The sequence below is a fragment of the Paramormyrops kingsleyae genome, chromosome 19, assembly GCF_048594095.1.
Source record: "Paramormyrops kingsleyae isolate MSU_618 chromosome 19, PKINGS_0.4, whole genome shotgun sequence".
NCBI lineage: Eukaryota > Metazoa > Chordata > Actinopteri > Osteoglossiformes > Mormyridae > Paramormyrops > Paramormyrops kingsleyae.
Window position 1 is genome coordinate 24,842,284 of NC_132815.1, and position 27,051 is coordinate 24,869,334.

The 27,051-nt window shown below is 45.3% G+C and overlaps 1 long non-coding RNA gene across 1 annotated transcript; it reads right to left on the reverse strand.

The window, feature by feature from the left end:
* Positions 1-667: 667 nt before the first annotated feature.
* LOC140581170 (uncharacterized) lies at positions 668-8,701 on the reverse strand. The gene is made up of 3 exons (XR_011984237.1): positions 8,664-8,701; positions 8,014-8,101; positions 668-2,473 (listed from the first exon to the last, which is right to left on the reverse strand). It is a non-coding gene; the product is annotated as an uncharacterized lncRNA (long non-coding RNA).
* Positions 8,702-27,051: the final 18,350 nt, after the last annotated feature.

The following is a 27,051-nucleotide window of genomic DNA, read 5'->3' on the forward strand; positions in this document are numbered from 1 at the left end:
GAGTTGGGTCTGAGAGCAGAGACATGTCTGAAGATAGAGTTTTGTCTGAGAGCAGAGTCATGTCAAAGAACAGGGTCAAATATGAGAGCAGAGTTGTATGTAAGAGCAGAGTCATGTGCAAGACTAGAGTTAAGAATGAGACACGTGTGACAGCAGAGTCATGTGTGAGAGCAGAGCTGTAAGTAACAGCAATGTTGTGTCTAAGAGCAGAGTTCAGTCTGACAGCAGAGTCCTGTCCAAGAGCAGAGTCATGTCTGATGGTAGAGTTGTGTATAAGAGTCAGGTTTGAGGTCAGTCATGTCTGAGAGTAGAGTTGTGTCGGACAGCAGAGTTGTATCTAACAGCACAGTCGTTTCTGAAGGCAGAGTCATGTCTGACAGCAGTTGTGTCCGACAGCATAGTCATGTTGGAAAGTAGAGTCATGTCTGACAACAGAGTTGTGTGAGCTGTTTAAATTTGGCACCAGGATCCTCTTCAGTTTTCTTTTTCATCCACAGCTGATTTTCATTTGGCTGTTTCAACATTATTATTTGTACTTTGCCAACCCTCCTTTCGCTGACTAAGGAGAGTCATTGAAATATGCTGCTCAGAACCAAGGTAAAACTGAGACTCGGGGCTAAATTTAATTGACATCCTTTCAAAAAGTTAATTAATCATAATTAACTTCTTTTATGCTTCTGTTCATTAAAGTGATCATTTGCCACACAAGTGGTCAAAGAGAACAGGTTTATTCACATCAACACATTGCAGAAAGGGATTTGATAGTCCTTTAAAATGGTCTCTAAAAACATTCAATTTCTGAGACACATTTCATCATGTAAAGGCTCGTTTGATGAAGCCTGGGCTGAAGCAGAACCCAGCCAGGAGCGCCCCGCTGTTTTATACAGTTGTATTCCGTTTTTTCCCAGGCAAAAATTACCTCGACTCCATTAACATGCACCTGTGTCTCCTTGCACCTTGCTGTGAAGGGACACCATTGGCACGGTGACGGAAGCATGACCACAGGCTATGGGAGACATCACTACTCACAATTCCACACCTGTAGCGCTTGTGTACGGCAGAAGTGTCACACACAGCACATGGACACCAGTGGAAGCTGCATATTACAGGGCTCTCTCGTGCTACGGACAAGAGAAACTCCCCCAGAATCGTGTCACATTCCTTTAATGCCAAAGAAATGTCATGTTGATGGGGGAAGTCATTTACTTTTGTAAAGAGGGATAACGAGCTTTAGCTTAAGCGGGTCAACGAATTAATAAATATCCTGGATGGTAATACATGCTAAATAACTTGCCACACTGGAAATATAGAACATTATGTTGGCCCGCTCACTTGGATGCATGTTTTTCGCTGAAATAGTGTAATCTCTGCCCTCCTGGATAGCGACGTTTTATGGAGGTCAGAGAAGTGGAAAGAGATGCAAAGCAATGGTTCAGTGGGAGTGCTGAGGGAAGACGGGGTTGCGCCTGGGCTGGAGTTTCCTGAGAACACCTTCTGTTGGGTTCTGCGATGGGGGCTGTGGGCCTGACCTCTGCACACATCCACCAAGTGCTAACCTTAGCTAGTCAGTTATTATAGGGATTTTAAGAATGGAATGTAGGTTTGTTTGCATCTGAGCAGAGTTTCTTAAGAAACCACAACAGATGGATTGCAGCAGTATGGAACATTAAATATTTATCACAGGGCTGATAAGGAACCACCGGTGCGTGTTCCTGATAAAGTAGGTGTTGGGGATGGGGGGGCGGACCCAGCATGGCCACACAAAAAGGGGGCTGTCCCACTCTCAGAGGTTGTCTTTGAAATCAGCTTGGGGGCTCCATCCACTTGCTAAATCTTAAGAAGACACAAATCACCTGCTGTTATACGCAGCCTAACAAAGGCTATATATCTTCATCCATTAAACAGTCAACTAATTAAAACGTGTTGTTTATTTTTGGTTTTACTGCCATTATTCACCTGTGCTTTACTGCTGCTATCTGTGTTGCAAGAACCCTGATCTTAGAATAACTCAAGCGATTTAAGGTTGAGGGTGGGGCCCCGGTGTGTGACGGGGGTTCCCAGACAAACGACACAGTGTCCATCAGTCTGTCTGCTCATTAGACTGTTTGTGTTGCATGACCCCAGAATAACTCAAGTGATTTAAGGTTGAGGGAAGGAAGGGCCCTGGTGTGTGACAAGGGGTTTCCAGACAAACAACGCTCTGTCCATCAGTCTATCTGCTCATTATTTCTTGCTTAATGAGGCCTTGAAACCCAGCCTTTGTCTTTGGCATGTCTCCCCTCTTAGTACACTCTCCTTTCTTCCACCTCTCCTATCTGTTTCCATCTTCCCCCTTCTCTCGGTCCTCTCCTGCTACATCATTCCCTTCATCTCCATCTGTTCTTCTTGTCTTCCCCTTATCCCCTCCATCATCTACAAGGTCTGTTCCTTGCAGTCTGTGCCTCTCTATTTGCTCTTCCATCCCTTGGCTCCCCTGAACACAGAAGGATGCAGGTTTGTCCTAATAAACTATTACATTCAGGGTTTAAATTGAGGGGGAACTGAGAGGCTCCCAGGACTCACAATAAGAACACTGTCGGGATCAGTGCCCATCCGGCCCTGTCCCATGCGTCTTCTCCCTGTTTGGCTAGTGGTTCCTGATGGCTATTCTGCCCTAATATGTTTCTCAGCTCCCAGGGATGCCACATGACTCAATGGGTGGGTGGTTCTGACACAGGTACCCTGTCTGTCATGAGTTTCAGACTGGCCTTTTATTTGTTTCTAGTATAGTTAATTTATGTCTAGTTTATGGTTACCCTGCCCGTGCCTTTATTTTCTATTTTTCTTATGTTCCTTGAGCTCTCCTAGTGTTGATAGCCCTCAGTGTTTGTTAGTTTCCTAGTCTCTAATGCCTGTTAATTGTAATATATCCCACCTGTTCCGTGTTGCCCTGAGCCCTTACTGATTGGTTGATTTGATTATGGTTCTCACCTGCCTTGTCAGTAGTGTATTTAAGTTCCTACTCTTGTCCTGTTTTTCAGTGATTCATTGTGGCTGTACCCCTGTGTTAGCTGGGTGTTTCTTAGTTGTAGTTACACCCTGTTAGTTATTGTACTTTCCCGTGTTCCTCCCTAGCTTTGGTATTGTTGTTCCCAGTATTGCTCCTTGCCTTAGTTTTGACCCCTCGTGGTCCCTCTGTTTTCTGTTTCTCTTGTTCCGTTTTGTTAAATAAACTCTGCTTTGTTGGAGCTGCTACATGGATTGTCTCTCCCTTACTATGCCGAACTGTAATAGAGCTCAGGAGACCCCCATTAGAGACAAAATATGTGCCTGGGGGGGGAAGCTCTCTTAAAATGACCATCTTATAAGAGTCAGTGCCACCCCACACTGAATATTATCTCAAGTTATATCAAACACATAACTCCCCAGTTTACTTTCTTTACATAAGTAGCTCTCACTGTACATAATGTTGGAGACCGCTGTCCTACAATTATGCAAACTGGTTGTCTCGTCACTGATTACATTTGATTGATTATGAATACTGATTAGATTTGTGTCATAGATTGTTCTTTCATGTAAATCAACCCAAAACTAGCCCTTGGATGTACAGTGCACTGATCATAAAGGTGAAGGGAGCATGCAGTGAAGAGCAGTGAAGCACTCCCTCATTACACATTTTCTAACATTTATGTATTTTCTATACCATTGTTCAGAAAATTAAGACAGTGGAACACAGTTGACTCCATATGGGGCATACTGGTTGTAAATATGGAGTAAGTCAAAGGGCACACACACACACACACACACACACACACACACACATTGAGGGGTGCTGGGGAGGCACCCCCAACATCATCACTCTTATCTCCACCCATATGTTTGCTCCAAGGAGATGCGGCTCTCCGTAATTGACTTTCTTCCACGGAGTTCTAGCTGGAGGCAAGAGTTTAGTCCACTTATGTCTGCTGCAGGTCTGATAAAACGATTAAGCGCTTCCTCCAGAAGCCTGGAGTGACTACAATAACACGTCCGTTTATTTCCGTGTCTCCCAATGCCACCTAAACACACCCGTTTATTTCCGCGTCTCCCAACGGCCACCTAAACACGCCCGTTTATTTCCGCGTCTCCCAACGCCACCTAAAGAGACGCCTGCTATGCAATGGCTTCGTAAAATATCCCACAGCTGAGTTCAGCAGTTAGGTGAGAAGCTTGAGACGGACACAGATCCCGTGAAGGTCACCCAGGGGATGACAGGAACAGCCCGTGGCAGCCATATGCTGGAGGTACGGCGTGCGGCGAGGTTCAGAAAGGCAGACGTGTCACATCCGAACAGGAGGGACAGAAACCATATGAGAGTTGATTGCGTGTCGATCGTCATCCTACATCGACAGCCAGCTCCTACATGTCATACAAACAAGGCAAAGCCACTGAAAATCATTCCAGTCAATCTATAGCCTACCTGCTGTCTGACTCAAAGAAGAACAGAAATCAAGCTGAAAGACAGTAATAATGAAAAAAAAAAGAAAAAACGTCATGGAAAGTAACTTCCCCCACCCTGAAAATGTTTTCTGGAGTTCTGTAAAAATCTAGCCAGCCCCTTTAGCTCTGTCTCCTCGGCTCTCACCCCGTGTGGCCCCAGGGCACATAGCGGGTGGCTCTGAGGGCTGATTGCCATCAAGGCTTCCCAAGGCTTTTTCATACCTTCTGAAGATGCCCACACTGCAGGGACACTCATAAATTATGCCCTGAGAACACTGAAGGAGAGCATACCTTTGGTACACAGGCCTCTTTGTCACATTTGCCAGGAACATAGCACAGGAAAAGACTTCTTTATCATGCCAATCTGCAGTCAGGAAGCTGTGGAGTTGAGGACTGCTTGCTCTAAAGCAGACTGACATTCAAGCAGGAGTATTCGTCACCAGTGGTTATCAAAAACACTACAGTCACAGGCAGCTGGGGGAAAAACCAGGTTATGGAGCATGGTAATAAGGGAGGGAGTTATTCCATTATTCATCCTCATCCGCTCTATAGCTCACCTTTACCCACTCTATCTGGCGAAACGTCACATAGCGCATGCAGAGAGCGTTCCTCAAACATTCCAGTCGCAGAGTGGCCTCAGCCTACTGAAAGAAGATACCGGAAGCCAGTTCAGTCACTAACACTGCGGCTTTTTTTTGTTTTGTTGTTATCCAGCACAAAAAGCGCGAGCGTAAAATGCACTGCAGCTGTGACGATACATCGACACAAAAGAAAGCAGCAGAAAAAAATAGATAGACAGGGTTCACAGAAACACAGACTGCATGGGGAAAACTGGCAATATCTACTCACACAGGAACCCACAAACACTGATGCTAACGCTTCTCCATGCATACACACATCATGATGGAACATCTTCTGCATGCATATGCGCATCATGATGGAGACTTCCTCTGCACGCATACGCGCATCATGATGGGGACTTCCTCTGCATGCATACGCGCATCATGATGGGGACTTCCTCTGCATGCATACGCGCATCATGATGGGGACTTCCTCTGCATGCATACGCGCATCATGATGGGGACTTCCTCTGCATGCATACGCGCATCATGATGGGGACTTCCTCTGCACACATATGCACATCATGTTGGGGACTTCCTCTGCATGCATGTATATATCATACCTTAATCATACACAGATAATAATGATGATGAGTGTCCAAGCATGTGAGAGAGAGGGAACAGAGGGTGGTGGTGTTGCAGGGGCATTTCAAGAGAACCAGTAAAGAACAGAGGGGGAGGTTAAGCGAATCAATCATTTCTGAAGCGTGCAAGAGATGCCAGAGCTTCAGGGTCACTGCAGCACTTTGGAAAAGCTAGAAGAGGGAGAGCGAAATAAAAAATGGGGTATAATTCATCGGTGTGCTGCACATGGGGGCGCAACATGGCAAAAAGCCCTTTATCTTTACAGAAATGGCAGCAAATAAGCTGCTTACCACAGCGCTCAAGGTCGCTGGAGCCTCTGCCTGCATCGCTGGTTATTCATATGCCCGGCTGGGCCCCGGGACTGCCACTCTGTCTGCCTGAACGGGCATCACCATGGTGGTGTGCTAATAAACGGTGTCAAACAGGTGACACTCTATGGCAGGGGTGTCCAACTCCAGTCCTGAAGGGCCGGAGCCCCGTGTAGCTTAGTTCTTTCCCTGTTCCACCATAAATGATTCAGCTGAAGAGCTGTGTGGTAATTAGCACAAGGAGTTGAATCAGGTGTGTTAAATGAGGGGTAACCCCAAAATGTGCAGGGCTCTGGCCCTCCAGTTCCAGTCCAGAAAGTTAAAATCCAGACCAAGGTTTTGTTTCAACCGATCAGTTAAGTATAAAGAGTCACAGTCACAGAATTCAGGGGCTGCATCCTTCAAAGGATACAGTCTATGTAGCCTTTGTAGACTGCGTCCTTTGAAGGTCCGTGCAGTAAATTTTGGAATATTTTGGGCTACAAAGGATCCAACGGGTGGATCCTTTGCACCTCGGTAAAAGAAGGATGCATGTTGAGACAATATTTGAAGGAGCCTTGGAATGGGACAGCCTTGGAATGGGACAGCCTTGGAATGGGACAGCCTTGGAATGGGACAGCCTTGGAATGGGACAGTCTTGGAATGGGACAGCCTTGGAATGGGACAGTCTTGGAATGGGACAGCCTTGTTGCGCCGCTGTGACGCATCCGGTCTTTGAATGCAGCCTTAGAAGGGTGCAGCCCCTGTATTCGGACACACTCAACTGGTTGGTCAAAATAAAACTTTGTTCTGGATTTTTACTTACTGGACCTGAACTATCCACTTCTGCCTCTTGACCACAGAGACAGAGTTACAGCACTGTCCGTGAGCCTTTCAGACTGGGCCCAAGTCTGCCTAATAAAATGAGCACCATGATGTGAGGTGGGCTACCTGTTTGCACATTCGCACTTCTTCTCTGTTACAGCCATCCACATCACCACACATCTGGCACCGCATTCCGTCAAATGGCTCAGCATTCCTTTAACTCAGGGGTGGGGAACCTGATCCATGGAGGGCCGGTGTGGGGGCGGGTTTTTGGGATGACCTCTCCATCAGCCAATAATAAAGCAGTGGTTCTCAGCTCCAGTCCTGGGGACCCACTGTTATTGGCTGATTGAGAGGTCATCCCAAAAACCTGCATCGGCCCTCCATGGATCAGGTTCCCCACCCCTGCTTTAACAGAATCTTCATTTCTTTAATCAGGACTGTATTCTTTAAACTGGCTTCACATTCCTGGTTCTACATTCCTTAAATTGGAATCACTCTCCTTAACTGAACTATGTTCCTTTAATTGACTTTACATTCCTTTAATTAGCATTACATTCCTTAAAATGGCTCTACCTCCTTTTATTGGCATTACATTCCATAACCGAACTACATTCCTTTAAATTCCATTACATTGTTTAGTTTAGCTTCACATTCCTGGCCCTGCTTTCCTTTAATCAGCATTGCATTTCTTTAATTGGCTCTAGGTACATCCCGTAATTGACTGTATATTTCCTTTAATTGGCACCACATCTCTTTAACTGACTGCACATCCCTCTAATCAGCATTCCATTGGTTAGCTGGCTCCACATGCTTTAACTGGCATTAAGTGGCATTTATGTTCTGCCTGCTCTACATGCATGCATGCCATTAAGCACTTTAAACATTACACTGAATGCTCTGGCACCTGCCGAAAGCCTGCTTTTTTTTTTTTTTTTAAAGGTATCCATCCCCAGATCACGGTCACAGCATATGAGCAGCACTGGGCTTCTTGTCTCTATAACACTATTAGCAGAGCTCCCTGTAGCTATGAAGCGGCAGTTTCTAACGCTGCTGCTGAGCCTTCCTGTGTAGCACCCACTGATTTCCATTCCAGCCAGACCCATAATTAATATCCAGGTGGTGTTTTTGGCGTGTTTAGACCGAAATTCCTCTTTGAATATTTCCCTGGAAGGTACCCGCTACCAAGACTTTCCGAGATTCCGCATCGCAGGCGAGTATGAAGCTGAATAATTCACCTCGACGGTTCTTGGGGGTTGTGCGGCATGCAGGGCAGCGTTTGGAGGCCCCTGAAGAACCTCTGAACAGGCTGCTAGTGAGGAGACCCTGGCGGCGGGGGGGGGAGGGGGAAGAGACAGAGAAAGGGCTTCAGGTCATGTTATCAAGGTTACACGCTCACATAAATAAAAATAAACCAAAAGGAAAGAGTGACGTGCAGTGATGACACTGAAGACAGAAGAGCTAGAGAAAAGTGATGGGGAAGATGAACGAAAAGGCAGCTTTGAGAATGGAGCTGAGGCTTATATGGCGGCAGCCAGCGGGGCACCATGGGACTGAAACTCATGCTCAGATCTCTGGTTGCCACACATACCCACCACAAAACAAATGAAGGAAATTCAGGGACTTATTGAAAACCTGGCTGATAGCTAGCTAGTCTACACAGGAACAGATGTCTAAGAAGCATAGTGTGGTGCTACAGTATCATTTATTATTCCTGTCCTGTTGCTGTAAAATTGACATTAACCATGTGAGAGTGAGGCCCCGGGTCTAGAAGGATCTCCTGCCTGTTATGCAGGTGAGGTCTCTAAGAGGGGAGGGGACCGTGTGTCACTTTAATTAACCCACAATGTGAGGGGGGGGGCGTGCGCCATGCCCAGCCAGCTCTCACCTTCAGGTTACGTGCCCGCGTCCTCAGCCGCCGTGCCCCCCCTGCCCCCCCTCCCCCCCCACCCCGGTGGTGAGGGAGGGTGATTCACAGCACAGCTGTGGCCTGGCGTCCCGTGGCGAGCCAGCCAGCCCCGAGCGGACAGCAGGTGCCCCGTGCGAGCCGGGAGACGCACAGATGGCGGGGGGAGCGCAAAGGCTGTCACGGCCTCGCGGTCACAATACGGCCCCCGGTGGCTGCTGCTGTGGGAGGAAGGACACTGCAGGGCATTTTATTCCCTCCCAGACTCATGCACAGGGCAAGAGAGAGAAGGGGAGTCAGTGAGAGAAATGGGAGAGAGAAAGACAGAGAGAGAGAGAGAGGAACTGCATTATAACTTTAATAAAATGTAATATAAACAGTAGGATGCAGCACAATTAACAATCACTTAACTCTAGTGTAAAAACATAAACAGCAGTGGAAATCATTCTCATCTAAATGTCTCTGATTACAATCATGCCCCTCATCATTTAGGGTAAGTGCCAGTTCGAGCAGGGGGTCTGCAGGAATCTCTTATTTTGGTTTATGTAAATTTGTCTGTGTTCATGTCTCCACATTTAGTTTTGAGTGCATGTTGTAAATAATTGAGCTGAGTGTTTGTGTGGGGGGGGGGGTTACATTGATATTACAAATGTCCCCACAATGTGATAAAAGCTGTTATTTTGAAATCTTTTTGGTCCCCACAAAGGGGAAACTCAATTTTAGAAAAATCTGTGACTGCAATCAGAAAACTAAAAATCTCTTGTATTTTATTTGGTCACTTATGGTTAAGGTTAGGGCTGGGTAAGGGGTTAAGGTTTTCCCTATAATCTGAGTGTATGTGTCCTGTTCATCTTTAACCCCCCAGGGCACTGCAGTGCTGAGGAGGACCCTGTAAGAGTCCTACCTTATAAGCGATTACTCGAGATGGATGTCTGGATGGGCTTCATGATACTGAAATGTTCACAGCGTGCTCTATTGTTTGTTATCTCTCTGTCTCTCTCTCTCTCGCTCTCTTTCACACACAAACACACACACACACACGCACACACACATTCATTCAATTTAACCATTTCCACCATTTCAGAATTTACTCTTTACAGCAGTTTTCTTGGTTTTATTTAATTCCCTTCAATTTAGAAGAAACTAAATTACTACATCGGATGATTTAGCAGCATACAAGTGAAGATGATATCCTGTATCTTTTAGTTCGTTATCACATGTGTATTAAGTTCCATCACTTAGTGTTGGATTCTGCCCACCAAGGAGAGCTTGGTTTGCAGTGACTGTCCCTGGCATGTCCAGCCCTCAGCTGTATCTCCCTGCCGCACGCAGGTATCAAGGACGCATAAAAGACGGCACGCGGTCCACCTTTTGTGCCGCACTCTGCCCGGTGTCCTCCAGCAAACATTATGCAGTAATATCTTTATCTCTTTGATTCAAATGTATACTATGAGTTATGGATCATGAGATGAATAAAAACAGCTTTGTCTGCCCTTTGAGAGGAATATAAGCTGCAAAACAGAAAAGCAGAAGGACCGGAAGGTCACCTCTGTGGAGCAGGCAAGACCCATTGTCTCCATAGGTTACTTAGCTACTACTGTTCATGAGAATGGTCACAGAATCTTTATTTGCTTCTCTCATTCACGTTTATGTTAGGACAGGCTAAGTGGGAGGCACTGCAGCCTCACTTCCAGGGCCCAGGGTCTGAATCCTGCCTCCATTCTGCGTGTGGAGCTTGCAGGTTTATGTGGGTCTCCCTCCATAGCCCAAAAACATTAGGAAACAGTCAGAAGAACTGGCATCTCTAAATTGCCCATAGCGTGTGAGTGTGTGCTGATTATATCCAGGAAGTCCCCTGCCGTGTGCCCTGTGCTCCTGGGATAGGCTCCAGGTTCCCTGCGACCCTGTGCTGGATAAGCATTTATGGAAGATGGATGGAAGAATGGATGGTGCATGGAAATCTGAGGAGAGCAAAGTTATTTGCTGCTGTTACTTGAATGTGCATTTCACTATTTAGGAAAATAGTTTTAAAAAGTTGAAAATAGTGACAACAGTCACTGAAAATGCTGGCAATCTGCAGAGCTCGCGAATCCTCCCCAGACTCGTCGAAGACAAACTGGAACAAAAACGTCGATGGTGATTTCCGTCGGATACGCGGGACATCATCAGCACAAGAACGCGCCAATACGCACCTGTCAGCCAATGCCTGCTCTTGAGAGCCGCAGAGCTGTCTGCGGGGGGAGGGTGTGGCGCGTCTCTCAGTGCCAGGTAACCGGTAGCAGTGTTACTAGGAAGTGCTCAGGAAGGCAAGACTGTCTCCACAATGGACCACATGAGCCGTTTGGTCACAAGTGAAGCGGCTTAATCTCAGTAGTACTAGAGTTAATCATAATATCTGTACTTGATCGTTCTTGTGTTGGAAGACCGGTCTTGCCAAGACCGCAAGTACAGTCTTCCTTGGTATTGAGATTCACCCCTGGTCAGGTGGTGGGGGCTGGAGGGGGCAGCAAACAGGAAATGTGCTGGCCAATGAGCCCGTGTCGATTCGCAGGTAACCATGGTGAAGCCCAGAAAGAGGAAGAGGCCATAAAGTCCCATGACCCCCCCCCCCACCAGGGGAAATAGAGCAAGAAATTTTAAAGGCTCCAGGTGAATTTGTGAGCCTTGTAAACCTTCCCCCACAAATAGGAGAATCGGGCTCCGACAGGGCAGCCAAAATGTGACGTGTGACAAAATGACGAGGTGAAGGACCGGCAGGCCGCATTCGTGGCTTCGGCCACTGGCAAACACAGACCACATCAATCTCCTCCGCTCTAGCACTAACGCGGCGCGGGCAGACGAGGACAGAGTGGATAACGGTAAAGCGCTGGCTCTGTTAGCAGCTCTCTGTTTCCATGACGACGGCCGTCCGCCAGGCACATGCCATCTAGTCGGAGCCGCAGATGGGGTCACGGGTTTGATTCTCACGCTGCCAGTGAGGAGGTGTCTCTATTGTATTCCATTACTGTGTCACGCCAAACTGAGGCGCCCATCCTTCTCAGGCTTGCTCGGGCCGACGCTGGGCACAAACCCACTGACGTCTCATTTCACAGGATCGTATGGTCGTCGACTGAGTCACTGCCAATGCAGAGGCTCAAAGATGCAGTTCAGCCAAAGACCAGCCTTGTGACCCGCTGGAGTTGAGGAAGAATTTAATATTTATGGTGAGTGCATTCTCCTCACCAGATTGGACGGAAAGAAGATATAAAGCATAACACAAACATTTTCAGAATTTGCAGTTAACCCTGGATCCGCCCCCCAAGCTTTACCAACCTAAAGAAATTTTGTTTTCTTACTCTTCACAAATCAAATTGTTTTTGAAGATGAATGTTATGCCCCCACCATGGACACACCTGCTCTCTGCAGGTCCCCAAACATGCAGACATGGTGTGTAATTGTGTGTGACATCCAGGGTGCCCTCCACACATACATGGAACATTCATTTGTTCACTGGGCAACACCCACTGTGTAATACTCATTGTGTAATACCCACTGTGTAATACTCATTGTGTAATACCCACTGTGCATTACTCACTGTGTAACACCCACTGTGTAATACTCATTGTGTAATACCCACTGTGTAATACTCATTGTGTAATACCCACTGTGTAATACTCACTTTGTAATACCCATTGTGTAACACCCACTGTGTAATACTCATTGTGTAATACCCACTGTGTAATACTCATTGTGTAATACCCACTGTGTAATACTCACTTTGTAATACCCATTGTGTAATACCCACTGTGTAATACTCATTGTGCAATACCCACTGTGTAATGTTCATTGTGTAATACTAATTGTGCAATACCCACTGTGCAATACTCACTGTGTAACACCCACTGTGCAATACCCACTGTGTAACACTCACTGTGTAATACCCACTGTGTAATACTCATTGTGTAATACCCACTGTGTAATACTCATTGTGCAATACCCATTGTGTAATACCCACTGTGTAATACTCATTGTGCAATACCCACTGTGTAATGCCCATTGTGTAATATGCACTGTTAATATTCACTTTGTAATACCCACTGTGAAATACTCGTTGTGTAATACTCATTGTGCAATACCCACTGTGTAACACTCATTGTGCGATACCCACTGTGTAATACTCACTGTGAAATACCCACTGTGAAATACTCGTTGTGTAATATTCGTTGTGCAATACTCACTGTGTAATACCCACTGTGTAATACTCATTGTGCAATACCCACTGTGTAATACCCACTGTGTAATGCTCATTGTGTAATACACATTGTGTAATACCCACTGTTAATATTCACTTTGTAATACCCACTGTGAAATACTCGTTGTGTAATACTCATTGTGCAATACCCACTGTGTTATACTATTTATTGCTGAGCCTTCCCTACAGAATTGCATGCCATACTTTCCCAGGCATTCCTTTCTTAATTATCTATCTATCTATCTATCTATCTATCTATCTATCTATCTATCTATCTATCTATCTATCTATCTATCTATCTATCTATCTATCCATCCATCCATCCATCCATCCATCCATCCATCCATCCATCCATCCATCCATCGATCTATCTATCTATCTATCTATCTATCTATCTATCTATCTATCTATCTATCTATCTATCTATCTATCTATCTGTCTAATGATGGAATGGACAGGTATATGTTATGGCATTTCAATACATAATGGTGTCTCAACAGTTTCAAGCCTATGTAATACTTATAATGTTGATGCTACATCCTGTCTTACTCTGCCTAAAGAATACACATCTTTAAATACTGGCAGATATTGCAGGACCACGCCGCCACACGTTTCTGCAGATCAGTGTATTCTGGAAATCAGACGCATGAATCTGTCCCGGGGAATTCAGATTCCTGTCCCTTTATCTTCCTACCTTTTCATCGCAGGTCTTATTTACTTGTTTTGGAGCAGAGTAGAGGAAGCCCGCCGGAGCGCCACTCTCGACAGCCTGCACCTGTATCCGCGGCAGAAGCCCGCAGCCATTTTGGCCCCCGACAGAGAGCCGTGATGGAGTAAATACGGCCGGCATCAATCACTCGGCAGAACCCCGCAGAGGCGAGTCCTTTCCCTGTCTGACAGCTGCGCTGCCTCCAATCTCGATTTAAAGACACAGTCGTGGCGTAATACTCCGAGGGCGCTGTCAGTCAGCGCGGGGTCTCACGAGAAAGCCGGAGGAACTAACAGAATAAGTACGGTCCAGCTTACGCAGACTGCACGCAGCCCAGAATAACAAAAACATGAAAAGCGCACCCATATCCCGGGCGCCGTAGCATCTATCATCCCGTGACAATGCAAGATAAATGGCGGAGTGTATGGAAACAAAGGCAGGCAGGCTCACCCACTGTGTTCCAGCGAAATCGATGTAATTCACTGCTTTACCTCCGAGCTCGGGGTGCCCCTGTGAAATCGCGGGCTCTCCTGCATTTTAGTATGACCGATGCACTGCACTGTTTTCATATTTACACCGTCTCACTCCGTTCACAGTGGATTTCGACATCAACAACGTCTTTCATTGTGCTCGCGTTGAGTGTGTCCCTGTGAAATTACGTGCTCGTGTGAACTTCAGTGTAAGAGACGCTTTTCGCTGCCCTTGTATTTACCGTTTCATGCCATTCACGGTGTTTTTCAAAGAAGCCGGTGCATCTTGTCATGCTGTCGTACTTAAGCATGCTCAGAAGGGCTTGGTCTACTGACCTTCTTGGCCTGGTGTATTGCTGCATAATTAAGGCACCGTGCAGTGTTCCCCCGCACGTGCGTTCATGTGGGGGGTGTGCCGGGAAAGGGGAACCTGCCGCTGTCATTTCACAGTATGCCTACGAAGGGCGCTCAGGAGATTGGGCCAAACAAGGCCTCCGAGTGCAGCATTAAAAGAACATTCTAGATGACAAGGGCAGGAAACATCAGAAAAGCACACAGGCAAACAATATTCCCCAGATACTTGTTAGGCAGCCTTTAGCATGCCGCCCTCTGGCTTCAAAAGGGCCCGGATTTCAGATGTAGTCATCAGCAGTGACGACGTAACACTTCGCCAGCCAAACGAGACAATCAGATAGAATGCGAGATTTTTCCTTGGCTGGAAATGCGGGCAGCAAGTGCAGCATCATGTTCCGGAAAATTCATACAAGGCGGCATAGTTAGCTGGTGTGTACCGTTAGCGAGCTTTGGAGGAAGAGTGGAGGGAGATCGAAGACAGACGTCAATACATCAAATAAACAAACAAACAAGGAAGTAGACAAACAAAAGAAAAGAACCACGAAAAAACTGTATCATGTTACTTGGAAATATGAAGTAGATTGGCCTTAAAACATCTGGCAGTGTTGGAGATAGTGTCCTAGCAGCTTAATGTTCTGGGTCCCTTAACATTCCTTCACAACATCCTTGTTTGTATTGAATATTAAACATTAAATTTGTATTAATTCATGTCACAGACACATTTTTGAAATTCAGTCACAAACCAGTTCAGGTTACACTAGGTCCGGTCTCCCAATCAGTACACTACCTGCTGCCGTGTACTTTAGAAATCCTACCTAATCAGTCAACACCCTTCCATAATCAAGCTCATACACATACGCAGGCAAGCACATATACTCATGTATTCTGAAACGGAAACAAGCACAGTGTCAAAATATGATAAAAAAATGGAAAATCCATCCACATTGCCTGATAAAGGTCACAAAGAGGCTGGAGCCGCTCCCAAGCAATATAGGGCACACGGCTGGGGAACATGCCAGTCAGGATGCCAGCCCATGGCAGGGCACACGCACACGCACACACACACACACATACACAACCGCGGTCACACAGTCACACACTACATTTAGCCAGCAAACCGGAATACTTGAAGGAAAATCGTACGACACGAGGAGAACATGTAGACTCCACACACAGACCGGAGATGGGATTCAAGCCCCCAAACCTTGGAGGTATGAAGCAACAGCAACCGTGCCACCCCCCGAAATAGAAAATCATGATAAAATATTCAGATTCAAACAACAAAGGAAGCAAAAACAGCAACATTAACGCCATAGGAGTTCACCTCCATGCATCTAACAATATGTCGCCTAGGAAACCAGTTAAAAAGAGTTAACTCTCTACGGGGCTCATGCATACGACACAGCGCATGGCTTCCCGTCATGGTGTCATCATTCAGAGAATGTGACTGAATTTATACAGCATCCCTTGATGGAAAAGGAATGTAAATGATCCACATGCTTAAGACTAGGGGGCGCCAGACTCAAGTGATTCATGTGACCACAGTAACCTTCATTTTGACGTGGAGAATGCATTTTTGGTGGTGGACTCTCTGAAATAGGGTGACCTCCAGTGGTCCACCTGACAAGGGGAAGGTGGGCATGCAAAAGCTAAGATTGTCCCCTTGAGGTCTGGAAGCCCATCTTCTCAAAATGTGCTTGCAGCTCCTCTCCTGAAGCCCCTTTGCCTTTAAAGCAGCATAAACTTACCTCTGCTGTGACTGACAATGTGAATGGTCTCTCTGTCACCTCTGCATGCCGTTTCTGCCATGACTTCCTAAAGGAAATCACAAGAAGACAGGATGAGGATGAGTGAGAGGACTGGGTTGCACTATTGCCCAAGTGTATTATTTCAATCTAATCCATCCATCCATCCATCCATCCAGCCAGCCAGCCAGCCATCCTTCCATCCATAATCCCAACAATGGCAACCTTAACCCTTAAGCTTAACCATATGTAACCAAATGAAATACAAGACATTTTAAGTTTTTTGATTACAAATTTTTATAAACCTGAGTTTACCCTTGTGGGGACTGAAAAAATGGTTCCCACAACATCAGAATAACAGGTTTTTCATCACATTGTGGGGGCATTTAGGCTTATCTTATCTTATCTTATCTTGTTTTGTCTTCATGTGCTTTCTGATTTCTGCCATACTGTTGTCATTCTTCTGTTACATTAAGTACTCACTGCACAAAACTATACTGAACTGCCTCCTTTGCCACTTTTATTTACAAATCGTTAAATTCAGGCTTTTTTAAATTCAGTTTTTCATTTATTTTGTCATAGTTATATCATTTTGCCTTAACCTTTCATAATTTCCAAACTGAGCGTGAAAACATGCCCCATGGCCAAACAGACCTAGAGCTGGTTTGCAGCTGCACTGTAAAGCAGAAGGAAATTATACATGTACAACCATCCTAGAACCTGGCCTAGTCCAAAATCACCCAATACCACACCTGACTCTAACATAACTCACACTTAAACTCATTAAAACTCATTAAAACCCGCAGAGTTGATCTGCAGTCGGCTGCAGTTTTGTTTTCTCCTGTCACTAAAAGCAGGAATACGTAAACATTTCACGGCACGAGGGGTAATGATACATTTTCATATCGGTATCAGAGGGAGGATGCCGATTGTACTCAACACAGATTATGCTTTTGAAGGGGGGGGGGGGGGGGGCGGAGAAATGGGGGGGGATGGAAAAGGAAGCTCTTTGGGTAGACTTCATTGTCGCAGAAATGCAATTATGCTAATAAGTGGCTTTAAGCTGCGGCTGAGTGTGCAGCGTAAGCGGGGGGGAGAACGCAGCTTTCGCCAGTCTTCTGATGAGTGTCTCGCTGGAGAGAATGGAGAGGGTCAGTCACTGGTCAGCTTTTTGTTGCGTGTGTGTGCATGTGAAAGCTTTCCTGTTTGTGTATGTGTGTGTCTGTGAGTCAGGGGTATTGTGTTTCATTTCCAGGAGTACGTGCATGGGCGGGGGCGGCTCTTTAGGCGTGTGGTCAGCCTAGCCTGGCACCAGAACAATCCTGCTGTGCCAACAGCCAGACTGACCCCTATGCTGCTCCTATTTCTAAAGGCCACAGCGCCCCCAGCAGGCAGCACTCATCAGCACTGCTATATAGTGAAAGCACCGCATTTACATTTGCTTAGCTGATGCTTTTATCCAATACAAGACATTTCTTGAGGCTGAATATTTTGCTGGAGCAAATAGGGTCAAGTGGCTCACAAAAGGGGATGAGACAGCCGTCCGTCTGGCACCCGGCCGTCGGCTTCCAATCCTGGGTCCTTAACCGCGATTCTCCCCGGTGAGTCATGGAGACGCCATCTCTCCAGAAACAGACACTCTAAGGACATACAGAATACAAATGCTTTTTTTTTTTTTTTTTTTACATAATTGGCTTTTTTAAAAGACACTACAATTTAGTTTGGAGTTAAATTTGACCTCCTTTTCAATGCTATGAGGTCAAAAATCATCCGTCGCTTTACTGTGCGAGCCAGTGGAAGGTCACCCAGAGAGTCCGAAACATAAACAAGCACCCATGTGAACGCTCACGTCTTTGGATATGTCACGATGCTGTATGTTCCGGAGTGTTCTCCTGTGTGTCTGCAGGCTGTTAATTTGAGCATCATAACATTGGAAGCCAGTACCTAAATCATCATGGAGTCAGGAAGACCATGGAATACGAGGCCCATCCCATACCTTCCCTTATTTCTTTTTTCTCCTTCCCAGGTGCATGTAAATTGGTTTCAGGAATAAAATCCTTTATCGTTCCCTTCCAGACCCTGACCACCCTATGTTTTCCATGGCTTAACATGCTTGAATTAAGGGAACAGGCGCAGGCTCAATTTTTCAAGCTAATTAGAAGACAGTTACATCTGGGTACAAGCAGGAGGCTAGGCTGACCTCACATGTGAACGGGCACACAGACCCAGAGAAAGGAAGATAATACCCCTCGTACATCAGCAACACACACACGCACTCACACACACACGCGCGCGCGCACTTTCAGAAATACCCAAACTGCAACACACACACCCAGCAGGCACGCCGGCGTGTGACCCGTACCTCTTTATCCGTCTACCTGAACTTCAGGTTAATGTATTAAAACAGAGACTCAGCTGCTGTGTTTGTTCTAGTAAGAAATTGTGTCCCGTAAGAATAAAATAAATTCATACTGTGTTTTACACAAACACATAAACACAGACCTGCATACAGACGTATACGACACACAATCAAATACATGCACATAGATACAGCAGTACATCCATACCAACGTGCACAAGCGCACGGGTATATATATAACAATATGCACACAAAGCAGCCAAAGCACTGAAAAAGATACAAACATATTCGCACTGAACAAAAGCAAATACAGTTCTTACACGTCAATCACACTCCATGTAATCAGCAATCCTGCAGCTTCAGTAGTGAACACCACTCAGAGCTCCTAAAAACACACTCAGAGCTCCTAATAACACAGGAGTATGGAATCAGAGCTCCCATGATTTGAGGTGCTCTTATTAAAAATGTCGTGCGATCCTGACCTTGAAGAAAATGGAAGGACAGTCACCTTCATAATCTGAGAATATGCAAATTTAAGTTATGTATCCAGTTCAATGGTAGAATTCAGAATGTAATTTGTGGATGATGATCATACATTTCATATAATGTCCACTACAGTGGTAACTAATTCTGTGCTGTTCTGGAGAGCTTTCCATAGGTGGTGAAACCTAAGAACATTTGTAGACAACAAGATTCGGGGTGGATCCAAATAGGGACGATGCAGGTCTATATTTTCAACATAAGGTTATATAGAGATCTACATAAATAAATTAGGGACGTGATTCTGACCCTTTAACTAGGTTCAAAGGACCACTTGCTGCACCTTTAAGTCTCTTTTACTGAATGAAGAGGCACTCCTGATATAAGCAACGCCTTGATAGTTCAGTGTTAACTGGCACAGTGGGATCCGGACTTTTGGCATTTTTAGAATTTTGATTGCATTCACAGATTTCTATAAAGTCCTGGTGGGGACTGAAATATGTGATTAAAGAACTGGTTTTTATCAGATTGTGGGGACATTTGGTCCCCGCAATGTAAAATGTACATGATCACGTACACACACACAGGTTTGTAATTATATCTTTATGGGGACACTTCATCCATTTCCATGGGGACAAGTCTAATCCCAACATGATGACCTTAACCCCTATCCAGCCCTAACCTTAACCACAAGTAACCAAACAAAATACAAGAGTTTTTGCATTGTATTTTTTTGCATTTCTATTGCAGTCACAGAACTGAAAAATAGTCCCCACAACATCAAAAGAACAGGTTTTTATTACATTGTGGGGGTCATTTGGTCCCCACAATGCACTAAAAAAATAATCCACACACAGAGACACACACACACACGTTCTCACACCGATTTTCGAAACAGTTCCTGCGGCACTGTTGACAAGCACAGCGAATCCTTCTGGAAGGGCCTGGCAGACTCTGGCTCATTAGCAGGCTATCCGGAAGAAGCTGGCGAGGTGACTGGCTCTCACGAAATTGGCCTTATGGGAGACGGTGTCCCCTTTCCTTTTAAAGAAAGGAGCAGGTGCATTAAAATATGATCCACGCTGAAGCGGCAGGGCAAGGACAGGCTCCGGAAGTGGAGGGAGCGTCGAACCAGGGCGGCTTCTGGGGTGGGCGGGCGGGTCATGGCTGGGCAGTGGCGCCGGTCCGCATTAGCGGGAGGGTCCGTGTCCCTCTGAGAGGCGGGGAGAACCGCAGGAGGAGACAATCAGTGCCATGTGGCCGGTGGCTCCTTCCTGCCCAAGCTACTGCACGACGTGCCAGAGATTCAGGTAAGAGATCCTCAGGTGCCCTGAGTGAATGTTTAATTCAGTCCGTTTCCCACCGTGATTGACGTTGATCTCACCCAAAGCAAACATAAGACCCCTAGCGACCGGGTGTTCCTGATGAAGGCAGCAGGACTGACTTTGGGGGGGGGGGGGGCATTCCACATTCTGCAAGAGTCGGGGCTCAAGTAAACCTGTGGCCTGTATCTCTGTGTAACAAATGGGCTAAACAAATCCAGGCATGAAGGCATTTATCCCAGGATCTGGATTAACAAAAAAGAGCTGTATGCATGTAGGTGTGTTTGAGCGCGTTTCCTGCGTCCTGAGGACACGTGCAGGTATTTAACATAAATCGACTGCTTTCTGTTGCTAATTATAGCGGCATGTTAGCAGCCCAATAAGAATGAATGCATGGTGCCACCTACACTCTGCAAGATGGAAGGCAGCTCGATTCTCCAGGAGGGCAAACATATAATAGAACCTTGGGTAAATTTCCTCATTGTTTATTCATTAATCTGCTACAGTCTCTTTGTTGAGGTTTTAATATTGTAATGGTTTTTCTACCAGTGGCAATTTCATTTGCACAATGCAGTGTAGATTAGAAAAAAATGTCATGAATGATGCCAAAAATGATCCAAGAATATGGGATAAAACTGAACATATACATTGGTCAGGCACAGTTCTGGGGTTTGAGGAACAAGTAAAACAAACTGTAAAATGGATGAAGAAAATGCAAAAAAGTGAAACAGGAAACAGGAGTGAGCGTGAGTGAAAACATGCGCTAATCGATGGTGAGGATCATACCAGGTCACGTTGCCGTGGCTGTGGGCTGTGTTGCCAAGGTGACAGAGAAACTCCAAGGTCTGTGGATTGAGTAATGGACGGTTGAAGGGCTCACGCCCGCTGTATTTCCATTCTGTCTGCATCCTGCACGCATCCTCGCTGCTGCAAAGGTGTCCACTCACTAAGATGTACAGTAAGATGGGAAGTCCACACTTATCGGTGGACTTCCCAACCCTAAATAGTTTAATGAAATGCAAGGATACATCAGCCCCTTCAGTGCTGGATCAGACTAGCCTCACCAATGGCTCCTAAAATGTAAACTAAGAATGACCTGGTGGTAGAATTACCATATGCTGCTCATTGGAGCCAGAATTGCTTTTTACTGTCACAGTGTAACACATAGAGCTTTGTGCTAATGCAAAGGTTGTGGGTTCATATCCCAGCCAGCTCCCATAAAGTGTAACCCTTCTCTGTACTAAAAGTCACTCTGGATAAAACTTAAAAGCATCTGACAAATGAATAAAATGTAAATAACAAACTACATTATAGCATTTCTTTTAAATCCTAGTCAATTTCCTACATAATTAACTTAAATGATCACTTAATAATTGTTGATAATGATGAAATTCAACCAATATTTGAATATTGATGAATAATCAAAGATATTGGAGTATGATTAGAGTGTACCTACATGTGTATAGTATATCAACATACAGAAAACACAGAAAAGAATAGTGATACTTCATTAAACCCCATGGGGAAATTTTCTTTTTGCTTTGCCCCCCGGTTAAGGGCCCGGCTCAAGGGCTCATGGATATGTAACTATTCAGCCAAGGCCAGGTTAGAGCTGGTGACCATCCACTCACAGGCTCAGAGGCATAGCCCACTGGGCCATGCACCCCCACCCCCACCACGCAAACGTGCATGCGTATATATGCCTGTTTGTACACTGACGATCTCCTGCCCTCCTGTCAGACATGAGAGACAAAGTTCTGCTAGGGGGCAGGTGGAGAGCAGGACAAGACACACTGGTAAGTGAACAACCAGGTTTAGTAAGGAAAACACGGTCATTGAAGCTTAACGCCTCTAGGGGCAGTATTCTCCAGAAACCACAGCAGAAGGGGAGGGTCCTTCAGCTCCCCGAGTTCACAAACCCTATGCACTGTACTATCTGCATACAAACACGCACAATCCTCAGCGCCCTCGTTACCATTTTTAAAATTATATTATCAGACCATTACATGTGCTATCATTTCAGTGTATTGATGTCCTTTTCTCATACATATAGTTCAGGCATAATGGTGTGGCAGTGTCTGCAGCCTGCCAGCTGCCCGTCACAGAGGCGCTCCCCCTTATCTCCAGGAGTGACGCTCACCCATCGTATCTCTACGCTGTGGTGCAGCGGCGGGGGCGGTGGGACGCTGACATTAATGGTGTTATTTCCGTCCTCAAAGTCAGCGATGTGTATCTGTAGGGAGACGGCAGGAACGCGCCGGGTGCCTGTCGAGGGGCTGCTCTCATCTCGACGAGTGTCTCAGACGCGCAACGGCGCAGCTAAGAGTCTCCGCCGCAGCGACAGCGGGGCCATTTCAGCCGCTTCCAAACACAGCCTGCAGACTTCGCTTCCAGCACTTGGCGTTCAGCATTTTTTTATTGTCTTAAAGTCATGATTAGTCAGTCTGTTACGGAGGACGCCAGATGGAACGAGGGTGTGCAGACGAAATCTTTAAAGCAGTCGGGAGAGACGCGAGCAGCCAAAATACAATCCAATATGCGAGCTCTCTTCTTATTGTACCCAGAGATTTGCATGCGATCGGTTTGACCATAAATCGTAAGGCGAAAGACTGTTATTTTTCCAAGGCAGTATTTCATAGTATTCGGAACATAATTTAAAATAAATCATCATCTCAAGATGGAGCAGAGATGTTTACTGTTAGTTGTAAATACTCAAATTTGGTAAATACCTGAATAGCTTAAACTTGAACTGTACACCTGATACTGTAGCACTGAAAGGACAAAGACCAGACAAATAATCATGTATCCTCCTATGAGATGAGTGTCAGGGGTCTTGATAGCTTTCCCCTACAACAAATACATTTGGTTCACTTCACAATGAGTGATCGTTCCCCATCATGTTTGCCTTTGGACAGTGTTTTCCCAGTGAGACCATGTGTGGCCAATAGTTTTCTTGTCTGCTGCAAAACATTCCTCAGAATGAGGGCTTTGGGACCTTAAATTTTTTAGTCAACGCTTCCTTATTGGTAATTGTACCTGTTCATTTTCAGGTCTTGATTGTCAAAAATTCCACTCCACCTTGAAGTAATGTGATCAGTTATATCACACCTCCGGCATCACTTATGCTGTCAGATTAAGAACCAACACATGCAATACAGAAAAACGTACACTACAATATCAGTTTCTGTGCAGAAAGAGATCACGATTTCTAAACACACACAAAACATTAACAGATGTGAAACATAACACTGATAACTCCAATACCACACCTACTATTCATATTAATATTGATGAATGAATGACTAATGAAAACTGTCCATGCAAGTACAAACCGTGACAGGAACACCACTGACACCAACTGTCTGCCAAGGTGCCACAAGCTTTAATGACAGTTTAGAGGTCGTCTGCATCCCATTGGTCATGGAGCGCTGAAAAGAATGTTAGAATTATAACGTGTTTAGATCAGGGCTTTTCAACCTTTCTTAGATCAAGGACGTTGAAAAGAAATCCGACTGGAGCTAAGGACCCCCTCCCACTAATACATGTTCCCATATGTAAACCGCATGATAATACTGAATGTCCCCAGGTTTAGATGATGTACACTCAACATTACTCCTCTTGTTCCCTTTCTTTGCCTGTACCTTCATTCACATAGTTTATGCAGCATTTATCTTAAAATGACACGATGCAAGAACAGTCTTCCTTCTATAGTTGTATTAGTTTACTAAACACCAGAGGTGGGAAGTTCAAGTTTGGAAAAAGAACAAATCCAGACCAAAATTGTATTTCAGCCACCCAGTTGAGCACCGAGAGTCACATCCACAGAATACTCATTTGGTTGGTTGAAACGAAATCTTGGTCTGGATTTCTACTTTCTGGACCTGAACTTTCCACCTCTGCTAAACACCACTGCAAGTTATGCATGCAGATCCCTGTATTCCTATGAACAACTGCCTCTGTCCAGCCATTGTCCCTAATCTGCCATATTTAGCAGACACCTTTGTCCACAGCATAGCTGTTAGTGAGAAGCTGGGGGTGAGAGAGCAGCCCTTTGAGCAGCCGGAATTAGAAGCCCAGTGCTGTAAGGGTTAGCAGGGGGTCTGAGCTCATGGACAGGAGCACAGATTCCAGATAGATGGATGGGTGGGTGGATGGATAGTTTTGCCCACCAAATAAATTGAAGTTTATTTATCAAATGCACAAGTGTACAGCAAGGAGCGGTAGATGAGGTAAGGAGCAGGCACCGATTATATAGCACGTTGCTGCACCCACCACACGACAAACCACTTCAGGGATGAGAACCTGAGTGCAGTGCAGCCGTGCAGTGGGCGATACCTCAGCACCACACTCGTCCAAAGGGACTAGTGTGATTTTTTTTTTCTGGTGGCTGGAATGCCAAGCAGTAGATGGAAGCAATGAAATACAATAGAGAGGCTCTCTATGGTAATATAAAGAGAGAAATAAAATAGCAAATAGAAATAGTGACACTGTAAAAATATTTAAGCAAAGTAAAATAAAAATAACAAATAAAATGTAAATGGGCAAATTTCTCTGCCAATCAGCTATCACCAAGGTACGTACGTCATCATTTCCAGATTTTGCCACCTTTGAATGTGTGATCCTTTGCTTTACGGTGTGCAGTGATACCACCAGGCTCCCGGTCTGAGATTTTTAAACACTGGACAAGAAATGCTTTTCCCTGCTATAGGCATTCATCAGATATTAAAGTTTCAATAGGCTGTGGGGATTTTAGGTTATTTTTAGCAGTGCAGGAGTGTATCAGGAGGCTTTGTCTGAATGGAACTGCCTTAAGTTTTTATGTGTGGTAGTAAAGGCCTTGGCTGCCATTCTTGTAATGCACTGCATCTGTGAATGTATCCCATGCAGTTCAACTGTAAGTTTAACTGTAGGATGAGATTTCTGACATTTAGAATCCCTGTTATTTCTGTGGCAATCCTGCTCGACACACAATGCATTTCTAATACAAATAATTTCTTAGTTGTCATTTGAAAAAGATGGGAATTACACAAAATAGGACATAATTCAGAATGGACAAAGCCATCGATGGACCTTGGGTTGGACCATTGCGAATGGAAATCGGCATACATATTTATGGATATCAGGTTGAGCAAAGCATAGATACAGTACACTCGAGTGCTGGACAGGGGGGTGTAGAGAGAATGGGGGCAAGTGGATGGGTGTTCCTGCCGTATTTCACCGAAGAATCCCACACATTCATAGTCGGATGTTCCACACCAGTCTAATTATGCAAAAACAAGAGGAGCTGGAAGCCTGAAAGTTCTGCTATCGGAGGCTGTTTGGATTTCAGCCATTTAAAGCCACCTTTGTTAGCTTTTGTCTGGCTCAGTGCTGACTGAGATTTCATATACTATACGTGCAGAACATACTGTACCATACAGGTAAATCTCATAGTTTGCCAGAAAAATCTGCAAAGCTGCTATTCTTGATAAAACACACATTACTGCACCCACTCGTTTACGGCCAACTGTTGGTCAATCTGTCATACTTTGCGTTTTCCCTCCCGCCGGAAGATAAAAGCAACCCACCCCCCCCGGGCATGCCGATCTGCATAGCACAGCACATGGCTAGTGGTTCCACACAAGAACTGCATCTGAAAGTCTGGGAGTTCGTGGAAATCGTGGAAAATGTAATTGTGTTCTAACCATGTCAATGGGCCTTGCGCAGATTTAACCCAGTGAAGTCATACATTTATTACAGAACATTATCCAGCACTATCCATTGGTTAGTATCAGGTAGGTATGTGAGTAATTCTACCAAAACTCTTCTGAGATTTTTTTGGAATGTGAGAGGGGAGAGTCCTTCGTGGACAAATGGCACCTGATGTACTCCTTTGCCAGCTGATGGTGCTAATGAACTTCAGCTGGTGTGACCTGTTAACCACTGAGCAGAGTGTGAGCATGATCTTCAATGGAATACATGCAGATCTTTTGGGAAATAGTACAGAGTGTTACAATACGATGGGTATGGATTATGAAAATGTGGCCCCATCAAATCCTGGATATCCATCCATCCATCCAGTACAGGCTTGTAGGGGGCTTGGAGCATTTCCCTGATGGAATAAGTCTATTACAAAGAATAATGCAGGCTAAAAGACTGTGTTGCAATAAGCACTATATTTTGTTAGGCTCAAGAAAATAAAAATTTAACTGTAAGAGAGTTGTGGATAAAACAGAGACCACCTTACAATGGTACCCTGCTCAAAGCATGCTTTCCTGCGGCCGGTAATTCAGAGAATGAAGCTTAGCTGCTATGAGGATGGCTGGTCCCTCAGACCACGTGGCTTTGAAGCTAATGTTAGTTCAGCCCCTACAGGGCCATGGATGGAAGGAATTGGTGGGGGGGGGATAGGATCAGAGTGACCTCAACTGAAGTGTTGGGGGTCAGAGGGCAGGGTATGGATGACTTGTATTGAGGGGGAGATCTTTAAGAAGATGAGACAACTGGTCATTTCCAGAGAAGATACAGGCTTATTGTTATTGTTCTCCTTATTATTGGCCTTCAGGAGATTCTAAAGTACGACCATCAGCCATAACACTAAGCAGAACTGCAAGCATGTTCTTTTTATATGAATGTAGTTTCAGTTCAGAATCATGGTGGTATACTTCTTTTCTCTTGACTTGATTTAAACATACAAGATGCTGAGCTATATGTCTGTTCT